The sequence below is a fragment of the Monodon monoceros genome, unplaced genomic scaffold (genome assembly GCF_005190385.1).
Source record: "Monodon monoceros isolate NGI ecotype Baffin Bay Population unplaced genomic scaffold, NGI_Narwhal_1 Super_Scaffold_14, whole genome shotgun sequence".
Classification (NCBI taxonomy): domain Eukaryota; kingdom Metazoa; phylum Chordata; class Mammalia; order Artiodactyla; family Monodontidae; genus Monodon; species Monodon monoceros.
This window is the reverse complement of record NW_021703770.1, coordinates 37,324,997-37,339,641: the sequence shown is the minus strand read 5'-3', so window position 1 is coordinate 37,339,641 and position 14,645 is coordinate 37,324,997.

The window sequence follows — 14,645 nt, the reverse complement described above, 5'->3', positions numbered from 1 at the left end:
CCTGGAGTCCGGGCCCACCCTGAGCTCCACACTGGGGAGCCCTGCCAAGCCGGAGAGGAAGGAGACGGCAGTTTGGGTCATTACATAGACTTGCCAAAAAGTGCTCAGAAAATGAACAATTAATTTCGGCTGTCAAAACAGATAATAGAGGAGCCTAGTTAGATTTCAAGCATTTTTTTCTCTACCAGCAAATCCAAGGCTTTGTCAGTGATAAGAGATGGAGCAGATTCTGGGGATGTTTGTGAGACAATATTACATAGTGGTTAAGACTGCTGTGGGCTGTGGGATCAAATTGCCTGGTGTGGATCCCAGCTTTGCTTTTTTTTCTGGCTGTCTCCACAGGCATTTTATTTAACCTCTCTGAGCCTCGGTTTTCTTATCTGTACATTGGGGATGGTACAAGTAGAGAGGAAGAAATGGGGGGGAGGGGCAGGATGCAGGGGAAAGCACTTAGCATCCCTCCTGTAAGCAGTCAATAAATGGTTGCTGGTTTTTTTTTATCATTATTGGTGGTGCAGATATTATCACACAAAAACTCCTGCTTCTCTTGGAAGTTAATGGGTTCGATTTGTTTGTTCCCTCCTCCTGAAAGATTAGTACTTTGCCCAAATTTTAGAAAATTTTCTGAAGATCCGTTCCTTTGGGGAACCCTCACTGGTAAGCAACGATTTATTGACTCATTAAAAATGTTCCCGGCGAATGTAAAACCTCAAAGAAAAGAGAAATACTTTTTGTTGTTGTTCTCCCCCGGTGAGGCTGTAGTGTCGATGACACATACATAAGTAAAATGGAATTTGAAAAGCAAGAGGCAGAACATTTTGAAAAATTTAAAGTTTCTTATAAATCTTTATGAAAATGCATCTGTGTCAACACAATAAAAATAATATCCCAGCCTACTGGTTTTCATCTTCTGGCCCCGGGTAAGCACTAGCTCATTAACCCTTCCACTGCTGTTCACAGGATAGGAAACACAACTGCTACTGCTCTTTAGGAACCCTAAGTGAGCACTCAGTCCTCGTTTTCTGTAACATGAGCTTTCTCCCATCATAGGGTCACAATTTTCCAGATAATTGAAGAAAGCAATATCTGACAGTACAGTGTTCAATAACAGTAAACAATATCAATGATAACTGAGAAAATAGGCAATTTTTCTGGTTTGTTTTAAAAAAAAAAAAAGCCTGGACATAGAGAATAGACCTGTGGTTGCCAAGGGGGAGAGAGGTGGGAGAGGGTTGGATTGGGAGTTTGGGGTTAGCAGATCAAATTGGTATATATATTGATAGAATGGATAGACAACAAGGTCCTACTGTATAGCACAAGGGACTATATTCAATATCCTGTGATAAACCATAATGGAAAAGAATATGGAAATGAATGTATATATGTATATGTATAACTGACTCACTTTGCAGTAAATTAATACAACATTATAATTCAACTATACTTCAATAAATTTTTTTTTTTTTTTTAAAGCTAACCCGGGCTTCCCTGGTGGCACAGTGGTTGAGGGTCCGCCTGCCAATGCAGGGGACACGGGTTCGTGCCCCGGACCGGGAGGATCCCACAGGCCGCGGAGCGTGAGCCGTGAGCCATGGCCGCTGAGCCTGCGCGTCCGGAGCCTGTGCTCCGCAACAGGAGAGGCCACAACAGTGAGAGGCCCTCGTACCGCAAAAAAAAAAAAAAAAAAAACCCAGCTAACCCTACATTTCTGGCTCCTCTTTGTTCCCATTGATAAATCCCATACTACTAAGGAGAATTTATGCTAACACTCTTCTTAAAAACCAATATCTTCCCAATATCCATGTCCTCCCTTCTTCCACGAATACAGAACCTGTTTTATTTCCAGCAATTATGTGCCCAGGTAAAAGACTACATTTCCCATCCTCCCTTGTAGCCAGGTGAAGTTACATGGCTAAGTTCTACTCAATGAGATGTGAGTAAAAGTGTTATGTGAAACTTCAGAAAGGCTCCATAATGGTACCTGACACGGCTAGGATAATTGAACTGAGGCTTTTTGCCTTTCTTCCTCTTTCTTGCTTACTAGACCATGGATGTGATGACTGGAGCTCCACCAGCTTGAAGTATGTGGTAAATTTGAGGCTGGAAACCACATTGAAATGATGAAAAAATTCCCTGATGACTCAGAAATCACGGTAGCAACACTGAAATGTCAAATTCCAATTGTTGTGGGTTTTTTTCAAAAAAGAAATAAACTATCTGGTTCGAGACACTCTAACTTGGGGCTTCCTCTTTAAGCAGATAAACCTGATCCTAATGGACACACCTATTTTTTTAACCTTTTTTGGCCCCAGAATGAATTCTCTGCATTGACTCATTTTATTATCTGTCCTCAGAGTTTGTTCTACCCAAGATAACATAGCAAGGTTTATTATAATGCTCACCCCATAATTTTTTTTCACACCTCTTTCCACAGATGACTTTATTTTTTCTTTTAACATCTTTATTGGAGTATAATGGCTTTACAATGGTGTGTTAGTTTCTGCTTTATAACAAAGTAAATCAGCTATACATATACACATATCCCCATACCTCCTCACTCTTGCGTCTCCCTCCCTCCCTCCCTCCCTATCCCACCCCTCTAGGTGGTCACAAAGCACGCAGCTGATCTCCCTGTGCTATGCGGCTGCTTCCCACTAGCTATCTATTTTACATTTGGTAGTGTATATATGTCCATGCCACTCTCTCACTTCGTCCCAGCTTACCCTTCCACCTACCCATGTCCTCAAGTCCATTCTCTACATCTGCATCTTTATTCCTGTCCTGCCCCTAGGTTCTTCAGAACCATTTTTTTTTCTTTTAGATCTCCTATATATGTGTTAGCATATGGTATTTGTCTTTCTCTTTCTGACTTACTTCACTCTGTATGACAGTCTCTAGGTCCATCCACCTCACTGCAAATAACTCAATTTTATTTCTTTTTATGGCTGAGTAATATTCCATTGTATATATGTGCCACATCTCCTTTATCCATTCATCTGTCAATGGACACTCAGGTTGCTTCCATGTCCTGGCTATTGTAAATAGTGCTTCATTGAACATTGTGGTACATGACTCTTTTTGAATTATGGTTTTCTCAGGGTATAGGCCCAGTAGTGGGATTGCTGGGTCATATGGTAGTTCTAGTTTTAGTTTTTAAGGGACCTCCATACTGTTCTCCATAGTGGCTGTATCAATTTACATTCCCACCAACAGTGCAAGAGGGTTCCCTTTTCTCCACACCCTCTCCAGCATTTATTGTTTGTAGATTTTTTTTTAATGTTGACAGATTTTTCTTTTTTTAATTGATTTATTTTATTTCTTTTTGGCTGTGTTGGCACGCGGGCTTCCTCTAGTTGCAGTGAGGGGGGTGCGGCTAGTCTTTGCTGTGGTGCACGGGCTTCTCATTGTGGTGGCTTCTCTTGTTGCGGAGCATGGGCTCTAGGCGCGCGGGCTTCAGTAGTTGTGGCACGCGGGCTCTAGAGCACAGGCTCAGTAGTTGTAGCGCGCAGGCTTAGTTGCTCCACAGCATGTGGGATCTTCCCGGACAAATGCTCCAACCTGTGTCCCCAGCATTGGCAGGCGGATTCTTAACAGCTGTGCCACCAGGGAAGCCCTGTTTGTAGATTTTTTGATGATGGCCATTCTGACAGATGTGAGGTGATATCTCATTGCAGCTTTGATTTGCATTTATCTGATGATTAGTGATGTTGAGCATCCTTTCATCTGTTTGTTGGCAATCTGTATATCTTCTTTGGAGAAATGTCTGTTTAGGTCTTCTGCCCACTTTTTGATTGGGTTGTTTGTTTTTTTTAATATTAAGCTGCATGAGCTGTTTGTGTATTTTGGAGATTAATCCTTTGTCAGTTAATTCATTTGCAAATATTTTCTCCCATTATGAGGGTTGTCTTTCCATCTTGTTTATGGTTTCCTTTGCTGTGCAAAAGCTTTTAAGTTTCACTAGGTCCCATTTGTTTATTTTTGTTTTTATTTCCATTTCTCTAGGAGGTAGATCAAAAAAGCTCTTGCTGTGATTTATGTCATGGAGTATTCTGCCTATGTTTTCTTCTAAGAGTTTTATAGTGTCTGGCCTTACATTTAGGTCTTTAATCCATTTTGAGTTTATTTTTGTGTGTGGTGTTAGGGAGTGTTCTAATTTATTTCTTTTACCTGTAGCTGTTCAGTTTTCCCAGCACCACTTATTGAAGAGGCTGTCTTTGCTCCATTGTATATTCTTGCCTCCTTTATCAAAAATAAGGTGACTATATGTGCGTGGGTTTATCTCTGGGCTTTCTATCCTGTTCCATTGATCTATATTTCTGTTTTTGTGTCAGTACCATACTGTCTTGATTACTGTAGCTCTGTAATGTAGTTTAAAGTCTGGGAGCCTGATTCCTTCAGCTCCATTTTTCTTTCTCAAGATTGCTTTGGCTATTCGGGGTCTTTTGTGTTTCCATATAAATTGTGAAATTTTTTGTGCTAGTTCAGTGAAAAATGCCATTGGTAGTTTGATAGGGATTGCGTTGAATCTGTAGATTGCATTGGGTAGTAGAGTCATTTTCACAATGTTGATTCTTCCAGTCAAGAACATGGTACATCTCTCCATCTGTTTGTATCATCTTTAATTTCTTTCATCAGTGTCTTATAGTTTTCTGCATACAGGTTTTTTGTCTCCTTAGGTAGGTTTATTCCTAGGCATTTTATTCTTTTTGTTGCACTGGTAAATGCGAGTGTTTCCTTAATTTCTCTTTCAGATTTTTCATCATTAGTGTATAGGAATACAAGAGATTTCTGGGCATTAATTTTGTATCCTGCTACTTTACCAAATTCATTGATTAGCTCTAGTAGTTTTCTGGTAGCATCTTTAGGATTCTCTGTGCATAGTATCATGTCATCTGCAAACAGTGACAGTTTCACCCCATAATTTTTAAGATAGCTTATTGAAATGTAGGCTCCACATGAATTTTCTCAGCAGGGTTAATATGATATGTATCAAAACTTTGATTTTCCAAAGGCATGGTTCATTTTAGGTAGAGAAAAAAAGTAATTTTGTAACCACAAGCTGCACACTAACGAGGCAATCCACCTCACCAACGTAAGGGATTAACAATCAGGGTGGATGGCTCACTAAAATCTCTAGGGAATGCCACTTTTGTAGGAAGGAAATCTGCTTCCTCCACGTTAGCATGTTGTTCAATTCACTAATGATGCTTACCACATTGTGCCCCAATGATTGCAGCAAGTCTTCTCTTTTACAGAGACTTTCCTATTAAGTCATTCCTAATGCCAAGCACAGCACCTGGCATATGATAGATGCCAAAAAAGTATTCACAACTCTTTCATGAATAAATGAGATCTCTTACAGAGGACTAGCTCGTTTGAACTATCATTTCTCTCAGCCGTCAAACATTAATGCAGCTCTCAAAAATCTATCCAAAAACAATATAATAATAATGGTGAAAATCATTAACAATTACTGAGTACTTTATACTTACTAGGTCATTTGTTAAACTTGAAAAAGCCCTGTGAGAGAGATAAACATATGTGTGTGCATATTTCTATGTTATAGCTCTGTCCTTGGTCCACGTTTTCAGATCACACATACTCTCAAGAGAAGCCATGTCATTTGGTGCCAAGATCACGGAAAGCCCCTCCTCTTCACACCCACACCCACCTGAACTGACTTCTGAACATCTTGTTGAGCATAATTTTTGGAAGAAATATTCGTTCTCTAATCTACCTTTGGTGCAAAAGGACACATGAAGTTATTGGGCACTCAAGGCTTGGCCCATGAATGAAACTCATCTGTTAATATTCATAGAGGTTTACCATTTTGCCCATCTGTAGAATAAAGATCAAAGTGTTAAATAATGAACAAAGCAGAATGTGTGAGATGTGGGGCAAAAGATGCCATTTGAATGCAGATGCATTATTTACAAAACTTCACAAAACCCCACTGGAAACATCCAAGTAGTGGAATACTGGTTTTGGTTTTGTTTATTATTATAAAAAGTGTCACAATTATCACTGACACTATAATTTGTTGGAGTAACCTGGTCTTTTCATCTATTTAATTAAAGGTCTTTGGTCCAGAGGCTAAGGAGATTTCAGCTCTTAACAATGCTTAGCTTGACTAGTTCTTACCTCTATCCACTGACCACCGACCAAGAGCCCAGGTTAGCACTGCATTTCAATCAAAACTTGGCTTGGCGCCTACACCTAACTTGACTTTTTACTTATTTCGCATCATTGATAAATGACACTTAAAGTGATAGTCCCATGGCACATACATGACGTTGCATAAAATAAACTGATTTATTGCAGTGCTTGCCAGCATTTGGGGGGCCAGAGCATACATTGAAAGTGCTAATGTTTCTGAAACACTCTGGGACAAACAGAAGAGTCTGCTCTTGGATAGAAGTGATCTGCTATAGGCTTTGATTGCCCCAGGCCCAATATCTCAGCACACGTGTAACCCTTTCCAGGCCCATTGGTTACAGAGCTCAGAGTTATAAAACTATTGCTTTATACTATATATAGTACATGGAATATATAGAGATTTAGAATACATCCGCATCCATATAATAATAAGCTTTCTTATTCATCTATAAGTATCTATGTCTTATACACGTACATCCTAATAAGAGCACCTACAGTAAGAAAGTTAAGGTTGAGATGGGATCTCCCACCTAAGCCGTTTCCCTTATCATCACTTTCCCACAGGAGTCAATCATTTGCCTTCCTGGACAACACTCTCCATATGGACTCATTCTCTTCTTTCAGTTTAACCTTCTTTGTTTTTGCAATTAAGTAGCGAAGTCAGATTGGTGTGCATTTTCAGCTCTGAAGGAAGGGAGCAAAAGGCTTTAGTCTTCCAAGCCTCAGCCTGATTCTCCAGTTATGCGTTTACTAGAGAGCCTTCACTTTTCAACCATCGCTTTAGGGACACCTGGTTTCCCTGTGATTAACTGTACTGTATGTGAAGAGATCTCAGGGCTAGGAAACCTCCAGGGAAGAGGAGGCATAAGTGATAGGATTGGGTCTATGCTGTAATGCCATCGTATTACAAAGCTACTTGTTGCCTAACCAAAAACAGCCATATACTATATTGAGTAGGACTGCATTTCCTAATCTCCCTGGAAGCTAGCTGTAAGTATGTTCTGGCCAATGAAAATTAAAGAGAAATGTTGTTTGGGACATCTGGGAAGGCTGCTTAACGGGAGCTGAGCCAGCTGGGAAAAGCCCTTTTTTTCCCCTTCTGCTTTCTTCTTTATTTTGGCCTACAGCTGGGGTGTAATGGCTGGACTCCAGCTGCCATCTTGGGCCATGGGGTAACCTTGAATATGAAAGCCATGCACTAGAATGGTGGAGCAAACAGACAGAAGGGGTCTCAGGCTCTGAAGACATTGTGGAACCCTCATTAAACCTTGGACTGCCTATCATTAAACTTTTCCTTTTTTATGTGAGAATTAATTTTTCTTATTTAAGGTACACTTAACCTGAGGGTTTCTGTTAAATAAAACTGAATAAGCCTAAATGATACAACCATCTATTATCGTCAAATATTTATCTCTAATTTCTAATGGTAAAATGACTGACACTATAATTACAATTACCACGACCATTACCTATACATTATATAAATAGCAGAGAGTCGAATTTCATCGCCAACCACTAAATCCACCAACATACCAGCAAGAGTGAGCAAAGTTCCTGCCCTAATAAACTCTCCCTCACACTCTTGACTTGCTAGGAAAGATACAAATTTCTGACTACTTCCCTGCTAGACAACAAGGATAGACCTACAAGGACCCAGGAAACCTGATCATAGAGCGACCACCTGCTCATAGAGTGACCACCTGGGTCACACCAAGAGATTGGAAGACACTAATGTGAAGGAGCTAGATCTGCCTGTACCTGAACCACACCCTAAACAAACAGCCCAAATTCAAAGATTTGGGATGATGTGGAAGAATTCTAAGATACAGTGGTTGTTCAGATCATGCCTCAAATGGGTCTTCTTCAACCACTCTGCTGTTCCACTGTTCAATCCAGGACACTCTCACTGCCAACTAGGCAACAACAACTACCAATATGCTGGCTAGCAAGTCACTTTCCAATCGATAACAAGTAAACATTAGAAAACAGAAATTGTTTTTTAATGAAACAATTATTTGTTTATTTGGAAAAACTATTTGTTCACTGTAATGACAGAGGTTCTTTCTCACTGGCAACTCTTTCGCAACAAACTTCAGTAGTCAGGTTTTAGTAAAAGTTGAAATCTGGAATGAATACATACAATATTGTTTAAGCCTAAACCAAACATTCTTATAAGTTTTGTCCATTTGTTCTGGACAGCAATTTTAAAATAAGCAACATTAAAAGTTCTTTCTGATGTGAATAAACTATGAACTGAGCCCTCTAACCAAGGGCCTGGAATACATTTAAATCTTCTACCATGATGTGAATGCTATTGGTGTCCAATAAACATTAACCACTAGTAAGGACAAAAATTATAATATAACTCAGAAGCTAATTATCTCCATGGTTTGTTCAATTTATTAGAGATTTTAGGTATGGAACTGGAGATAAGGGAAGTTTCAAAATTAAAACTGAAACTCTGAAACTTTTAAGACTGTCTCAACATAGACAGGTAAATATTCCTCCATGTACATGACTGCATTAGTTTCAAAGGAAGAGTGAAGACATTTGGCAGTCCAAGTGCCCCTTCTTTCTGACAAACTGGGGCACATCATTTCCCTAGAACTTACACAAGAATTCTAACAAAGTAGAGATCAAAGCAAGAATTTTTTTAAAAAAAGCTTAAGGCACAGCTGGCTGGTGTAAGTCACTTGGCACTCCCAAGTAAACCATTAGGTCTTCATGATAGAGATACAAGATTCCCTCTGTTCCAAAGAGGGGCAATCAAACATGGAGCTGTGGACAGCTGAATCTCTGCATCAGGGATGTATCCCATTTGGTCATTGCCCTAGGTCAAGAGTAAATAATCCTGTTAAACTTGTTTTAAAATTCCCTGGGCACTTACTGTTGGTTTCCTATCTGTTTTGAGGAGAAAACGCATATTAACTAGTTTCACATTCCTGCTACTGAATAATTATCATGCTTAAGAACTCCCAATAGAGGTAAAGGAATCATCACTTGGAAATATGAATTTTCAAAAACAAAGTTGCATCAAGAGGTTCTAATTTCCACTCACGTGATCATCCTCAGTTACATCTGGTGAATTCTGCCTCTAGTCACAGGTGACACTAATATATAATAAGTATTTATTAAATTCTTTCTTTTTAAATCAAACACATTTTATTACTAATAAGTTTGGACCTTCTCGGAAGGGTTAGCTTTACACCCTTTGTCATTCTGGACATCTGAATGGTACAGAGAACCCACGGCTGCAAATACTGCCCTTTTCCTCATTTCTCAACATCCTATTCTCCCTGCTTCCTCGACAGTTATGCAAGAGGGGGGATGAAGCTTTCAGAGAATTTGTGAGTTGGAAAGGAAAGGAATAAGCCATTAGAAGCAGAACTTAGGTAGAGACAGCAGCCTGCCTTTAGGAGTCTGCAAGTATTGGAAGTTCAGCTCAATGTTGGAACTTCCTTCACCTCTAGTTCTGTTTGTAGAGTTTCCCAGAGCCTCAAACAGAGCCTTCCAGACTATGGGAACTTACTAAATAACCACCTGAGCAGATGCAAATATGCTCAGGATTCTACCAAATTAAATCCTAGCTTCTCCCCAGCAACTCTCTAAGCCTCAGTTTTCTCATCTGTAAAGCAGAGCAATCATAATTAGAGTTTTTGTGATAATTGCCCAAGGAGATAATAGTAACCCTAACAATACTTATATTCCTGTGAACTCCTCAAGCATAGTCACTGTGTTTTCATTCATACAACTTTGTATTGTGACCACAGAACCAGGCAAGGAATGAGGATGTGCAGTTCCCATTAGATGTCATTTTAATATCCGTAAGAGTTGTAGATTTTCCAGACATGAAGAATATAGAAAAAGATTATAGAATTCTGATTACCAGAGTTTGATGATAAAGTTGGAAAAGGTTGTGGAAGAACTATGTAAGGGTAGAATAATTCAATAAAGTGGCAGTAAAGTAATTTTAAAGCCAAAGGTGAAAACAAGGAAATGTCCTAAGGTCATTAAACAAATGTGAAATCCAGTTAATTAATAAAGAAAGTTAGTCACAATCTTAATGGGGAGCATAGAATTCAATTTACCCAAATTAGAAGGAAAGATGCGTTAACAGCCTCTCTTGAACCCAGGAGAGACCAACTCATAAAAGATATGGGTCTGGAATTCCTGTTGGTACAGTGACTATTAAAAGGGAGTTGGAATTTTGGCCAGAATCCCAGGGAGAATCCATCTCCTTTCTCAACCAAAGCCTCTGGTAGATTTGCAGCCACAGTCTGTTGACATGGTCTCCCCACCTTGCTTGTGAAACTATACTTTGTCAGTAGTGGGTTAGTGTTTTTAACCCAAAGAAACTTTGGAATAGAGTACAAAGATTAAGTAAATCAAATCCAAATTATTAACACTTTTGTATTAAGTTCAAAAATAGTGTTTTTTAATCATTGAGACAACCTATATATATTTGATATTTTAAACGTGTGCATGTTTTAAGAAAATGTGGTTTAGTAAGGTATCTAACAGGTTAGCCTTCTGACATCAATTTAAACAGGCAACTAAGTAATTAACTTTAGATTCCCAGTGTTAAATCAAACAGTATAAGCAAGCAGTATGGAAATGCTTAATAGAACTTAAGAATCATCATCCTTAGAGGTCTAATTGATTAGCTTTACCTGGAATAGTTTAAGTACATGGGGAGATTTTTCCTGTTAGAGAAATGTGCAGGACTTTACAAAAAAAAAAAAAAGAATATATTAGATTGACAAAATCAATGTATGGTATTTAATAGAAGTTTATTAGCCAGGTGTGTAACGAGAGCTGGTTGATTCAGGGAGGTTGTTCCACTCAACTTGAGCTGAACAGACAGGAATCAAAAGTTCCCTTAAAAATTCTTGTTAAAATTACTAGATTTACAAGTAAAATAGGATTTGTAAATTTATTCATTCAACATATTTATTGAGCGTATGCCATGTGTCCGGCACTAATTCTGGATGCTAAGAATATAGCGATAAACAAAACAAGGGCAAAAAAAAAAGCTTTATGGGACCTACATTCATTAAACTTAACGAGCTTTAGGAAAAAACTAAGTTATTAAACGTTTTGCTTTAATACGTTGGATATTAATTTTTAAACAAGTTAGCTACAAATAGTCTCTTTATTGCACAAAATGTTCCCCAGTGGACAGCAAAAAATTTCACATTGGTAAGTGTCTTCATTTATCCTGTGTCGTTAGTGCTTAGTTCACATACAACTCAAAATTGTGTGTGGCTTGAGTGTTGAGTCCTCCTATATTGACTTCCACATCACTCACAAGAGATCTGAGTTAAGCAAGATTTTTTTCTTAAACTGCAAATGTCCCCAAGGTTAAGGAGCTTAGAGATATTTACATCTTCATGTAATTCAACCAGATTGTGTTTTTTCTAACATCTGAGTTAAGAAATAAACTTTCTGATGGAGGAAAGAGAGGAAAATAACTTTGGGGATGGAAATATCTGTGTAGAGAAAGGAAATCTCTGGAATGGGGGCATGTTAAGGGGCAGGGCTGGGAGTCCTCAGGGCAGTTGGGAGGTCGAGGGACTTGGGTGATGGGTATAGAAAAAGTGATGGAAAAATGCAAAGAATTTTCAACTATTTCAAAAAGAGCCTCCACCCAGGAAAGAGAAAGAACTTCTTTTTTGCTCTCCCAGGTGATTATCTGTACCCAAAACCCATTGGTCAAACTTGCTTTGTTAAGAAGTTCCACTGGGGTAAATAAAGCTTTTGCAAAATGACCTGGAAACTCAAACGAACATTGTTTCCAAAGGAAAATGTTTCTCAGTTCTAAACAGCCCACTTACAACGTCTATTGAAACATAACCTGTCTGTAAATTGACCAGTATTTTGATAATCAAAACTCACAAAAACCACACCCAAGGCAGTTCCAGAAAACTGCAGAGAAGCTACAGGAGCCCAGCAATGACCTAAACCACGCATCTGCAGAAGCAAGCCCTAAGCTGAGAACTCCCAGAGCTTTGCAATCCATACGCATTTTTCAGCTTCCTTATCCCAGCAATCATAATTCACTTATTCCAAAACTTCAGGCAATGCTGGTGGCCCCTGGAGCAGCAACTCCTCCTCCAATTGGCCACGCCCAATAATAGTGGCTAACTGCAAATTCTCCACACTGACATTTAGGGACCAGTTAGAGAGCAGGTAGATGTCTCAGGGCAGAATTGTATAGTGGTTAATTCTTCAGGCTCTAGAGTCTGAAAGAACTACGTTTAAATCCTAACTACCACTGGCAGGCTACTTAAACTCGCCACATCTCAGTTTCCTCATCTGTAAAATGGGGATTATAATAATACCTATTTCGTGGAGTTGCTGAGGAGTTTAAATGAGATAATGCCCGGACAGCATCATGCTTGACATAGAGTGAGCACTCAGACTTAACACTTGTACACGGGCTCCCTAATTTATGGCAAGTGAACAAATAGAACAACATTTCATATCTTCTGCTCCCGCTAAGGCATAATGTAAATGGTAATTATGGACATCTTGGCTGGCCTAGTTACCTTACAACTTTTTTCAACATTAAAGAAACTAAGAAATAATCCAGTTCCTATTTGGGCTCTTGAGATGTTGGAATGAGTTACAGGCTTATAAACACTGTTCTAATAGTTGACAAGGATTTGGCTTTAATCTGGTGAATGAAAATTTCATGAAAAGAGAGTTACGGAAGAGTTGTGAGGAAAAACTCTAATGTTCTGAATGACGGATTTCAAAATAATCCTCAGTGCCTTTTCAGACATTCAGTCCCATACTGGACCAAAATACCACTGACGGTAGGTAATTCCTTGAGAAAATGATTTTTCTTAAATAGATCCATATAAACCAGGCTGATTTATTAAGGGGGAAAATGAATTTAATAATACAGTATTCGATTGAGTATCATCCAGGAAAAGTGTACTGTAAAAAATGTTTTGAATATTAATTGACCTCTGGTAACTTTCGTGTCGTAAATATTTGTATTATAGTGAGGTAGACAGTTAAAAAAAAAAAAACTCTCCATTAGACAGACTTCAAATTTTGTAATAATATTTAAGAAAATGATAACATTATGAAAGAATGAAATATCTGATGAATGCTTAACTTTGTACAACTCGAATATAAACTTTAAAAATATTAGAAATTATAACATTTGAGTGCATATAACGTTTTGTACATTAAGATGAATTGCATGCTGTCCATTTCCTCTTTGCACTTTCAGTCACCTTAAATAAACAAATATATACAGCCTTAACAGAACAACAGTGCATCCAAAGCAAATGTGCATTTTAAATTATTTCTCCTGGCCAAGTCTTTTTTTTCTTTCACTTAGCGTTTTATATTAGCATTTATTATCAGTCTCACCCTTTCTTGGACAGTTTGTAGTTCTCTGAACCAAACAAGCAACAGGTTTAGATCAAGAGAGAGCAAAACCACTTAGGAAAAACAAAAACTTTTTGTAATGGTTGGTACAAGTTCCCTTGTTTAAACCATTTAATGGTCAAAGATGAGAAGGAAGCTAACTCTTCAAAGGGCCTACTTATGGACAATGTTTGAAAATAATACTGGTGCAGGCTGGGGGAAAGTTCATGTTTTTGGCAATCTGGGGATGGGTATTTAGCTTGTGCTCTGCTCTCTCCTGCTTCCGGAAGATGAATTCCACCCCTGCCTCCTTCCTCACCATCCGTCCCCGTCGTCTCCCACCTCAAGCTCAATGTAACACTTTGCTCTTTTCACAGTTTCTCATGACTAAGTTTTAAAAACATTGCCTAGCTGGTAATTACAATCTGAAACAATTCTTTTGGGGGAGCCCTGGGCTATTGCTGGCTGGTAATCTTTCAGGAATGTCAGAGAGAGGGGAGGGAACAAAGATTCTAAAGAACCTTTGGAGACAGCGGCTTGTGTCTCCTTTCATCCCTCTCCTCCCTGCTCCTGGCCTGTCCCTCTATCCCCATCCTTGGTGAGGAGGGGGGAACCACCTTCCCTCCTGACTTCACCCTCCCTTTTCTTGGGTCACTTTCCCATCCTCTGCAACTCTTAACTTAGTTCTACAGTTCCCCAGCCCTACCCATTTTTTGCTTAAATGGGAAATCACCTTCCCCTTCAAAGGGGATGTCTGAATTTTGGCAAATTCTGTCCAAAGAAATCAATGAGAAACAGACTTGAGGAAGGGCTTTTCCACAGGTTACCTCCAGCCTGGGCTAAGGCACCTCTATGTCAGTCCCTTACAGGCAAGCCTTGTGGTTTCTCATTATCCTTTAGGGGGTTCCACTCGGACTCATTCTTGTCATTCCATCCATACCAGCTCCCTTTTCCCCCAGAAAAAGCAATAGTAATGGCAGTGACCTGAGCCCCCTGGAGTGAGATGCAGGTTGCCATTTCCCTATGCGGACAGAGGCCAGGGCAGAGCTGGGTATACAATCAAGCGGGAAAAGGCCCACTTGGGCCCACCTCTTGCAAAGCTCTTC